This window comes from Macrobrachium rosenbergii, chromosome 2 (assembly GCF_040412425.1).
Source record: "Macrobrachium rosenbergii isolate ZJJX-2024 chromosome 2, ASM4041242v1, whole genome shotgun sequence".
NCBI lineage: Eukaryota > Metazoa > Arthropoda > Malacostraca > Decapoda > Palaemonidae > Macrobrachium > Macrobrachium rosenbergii.
In genome coordinates this window covers 21,775,819-21,778,910 of record NC_089742.1, presented here as the reverse complement: position 1 = coordinate 21,778,910, position 3,092 = coordinate 21,775,819, and the positions used below count along the sequence as shown (strand labels likewise).

Here is a 3,092-nt window from a genome sequence, read left to right as displayed (position 1 = left end):
GTCATATAACAACACTCAGAAACTAAATAGAAATTTAGTGTAAATGAGGAAGAGCATAATAAAAGCTGTTATTGTTTAGTAACTTATATTGATTTATATAATTAATTTACTAACAATCAAAAGTTCACTATGTGTGCATATATTTGTACAATCACATAAGCACTATTTGAATGAACTTATCCATTTTATATAGATACGATATCAATTTAGAAATCTGCTTCAGGTGAGGGGATATGCACCAAGAACTGCATCAACTGCAAGACCACTCGATCTCTGAGTCTCGCATCCAAAGCCTGGCAACAGCATCAAGTGAAGGAAACAGCGGACTTACCAGGTAAATATTCAGTCTCCGAACTGTGGTCATTTTCATCGATGTAATCAGACCTATTTGGTAGAAGTAAGTTTTTTATTTACCTTTTATAGAAAATATACATATGAATATTTAAACATTTTTGAGAGAGAGAGAGAGAGAGAGAGAGAGAGAGAGAGAGAGAGAGAGAGAGAGAGAGATAATATTAAAAGTTCCTTATTGTTCCAGTTCCAGGTGTCCCAATATCTTCTACCCAAGTGAGTAAAGATTCAGTGATTGTGAAATTCGGTGATGGCAGCGAGAGCCCGATGCCCTACGTGTGGCTGAGGGATAACTGTCGGTGCCCTGACTGCTACAGCAACGAAGCCTTGGGCAGGAAATATCTTCTGACTGACCTCGACGTTGATGTCCAAGCTTTGGATATTCAGGTAGGATGTGATACCACGTGTCGATGAAAAATGCAAATAGTATTCTCACTGGATACAGAAGTGATGACATTTCCCTTGACGAAAGCACCTTGTAATTGTATAGTTGGTGACCATATTTATCTTTATATAAATAAGAGTTGCTACTTTCATATGCATGCCTAATGTATATTGTTGTGTAGTACCATTTAACTATTAGGAACATCTATTAACATATGTAAAACACCATTTACATTTGCTGGCTTTGTTTTATTTCAGAGTAATGATGAGGTAATGAACATCAAGTGGAGCGACGGGCATGTGTCTGAGTACTCAGCAGAATGGCTCCATGCCCGGTCATTCACGCCAACAGCCAGAGCTCTCAGGAGGAAAGTTTATGCTCTGCCAAGGGTAAGGAGGGTTACTAGGTTCCTCTACATGTTCGTGTTAGTAATGATACATACACAAATTTTTCAGTTTATTCTGAATGCAAGATAACCATGTAAAATTAGAAATTCTCAACATGCATATCTGAATGTGTGTCTAGTATGCATGCAAGTAAAGGGTATTTATAAACTGAAAATCATAAGACATACCTTTCCCTCTTAGGAACCTTGGGGGTCCAACCACAAGCTTCGAGAATTCGATTACGAGGCAATGAAGAAAGACGATAAGGTCCTCCTCGAATGGCTCCTAACTATGGAGACTCGAGGATCAGCGATGCTCAAGAATGTGCCAGACAGTGACATCGCAGGACCAGAAATGATAGAACACATAGCATTCGTTAAACAGTCGCATTATGGGTGAGTACCTGCCAGTGAAATGGAACACTGGATTGTTATTTGGGGCTTAGTAATTCAGTAGTTTCTTTCAAAATTTGGTACATGGTCTTTGTGTTCTAGTTTTCTAACAAATTATTTTAAAGATAAAAATCAAGGGGTCTTTTGGTGGTTCCCGTGAATCCTTCCCATTTGCAAGCATGTTTCCAGTTACTATTTTTTAAATATGTAAGTTTTTTGAAATACAACAAATTCGTAATGTCAAAAGATTTTCATTACACTGTAATTTTAAATGTATTCTGCTTTTCTCCTCAGACCCCATTCCCCAGTGATTAACAGGCCAAACACGAACAACGTCGCTTTTACCAACGCCAAACTAGGGATGCACAATGACCTTCCTCAGTACGAGCAAATGCCCGGGGTATGGATTCATGCATTTGGCTTCTCCTTTCTTTCAACAACTAGAGCGTTTTGTTTATTTAATATTATTACTCAAGACATGAAAATCCAAAATCCTCTGCCATTACTGATTTTATTATCATCCTTTCACAGATCATCTTCATCCACTGCGTGAAGCAGCACATTGGCACCGGAGGTGAGAGCGTCGTTGCAGATGGGCTCTTTGGCGCTGAGCTCCTCCGGAAGGAACACCCAGAGGCCTTTGAGATCCTGACCACCACCGACTCCTACTTCTGGGACAAAGGTCACGCCAACTTCTCCTGGGAGATGGACGAGTTCTATAAGATCTCCAAGTTTCCTATCATCACGTGAGTCTCTATTTAAAGCTCTTAAAATCTGCAAAGATGCTGAAGTTAAAAACACCTCCATCATAGTATGTAAATGAAACTTTATGGATAGAAGGCTAGTCTGTTTTTCGTGCAACACTTTTGTCTCATTAAAATAATGAATTTTGTTAATGAATAAGTGAATTGAACAACATAAATTTTAGATAACAGAGGTTAATAAGATATACTAATTACCCCAAAAGATATCGGAGGCACTGAAATTAAACTTGTTATTGCAGACTTAACAGCAACAAAAGGGTCATTCGCGTTGCTGTCAACAACGCCATCCGGGACTCCTATCTCGACCTGCCATCGAATAAGGTCAAGAAATTCTACAACCATGAAGCTCTTCAACGACATCCTTTACGCTAACTCCTCAACCTTCAAGATGGACTCCGGTGAGCATATTTGCTTGCATTTGCAGCATTCCTTTCAAGAATTAATCACGTGTTCCTCTATAACAAGATAACAATTGCATCTTTGATATGAAATTATTTGGGCTTTAGGGCAAATATCAATAAGAAGTAATAGAAAAAAAAAACTATCATAACAATTAAGCCTTTTCTCTCTGTAAAATTTTGTCTGAATCATTTTATTCATACATGATATAAGAATGTCACGAAGACCTATATAGTTGTGACTGCACTTATGAAAGTATGGAGCTCTAAGATTGATTAGCAAAAGGATGAATACATAAACGATGCCCTCCATCAAGTCAAAGTGAGTTGTCTTCAGCATATCTTCTTCTTTCTCATCCAGGTGACCTGATGACCCTGGACAACGTGCGATGCCTTCACGGTCGTGAGGATACGAA

General features: G+C 38.6%; 1 pseudogene; it reads left to right on the top strand.

Moving 5' to 3' along the window:
• The first annotated feature begins 231 nt into the window (after positions 1-231).
• Positions 232-3,092, top strand: part of LOC136842575 (gamma-butyrobetaine dioxygenase-like) — a 3,540-nt pseudogene continuing 679 nt past the window's right edge.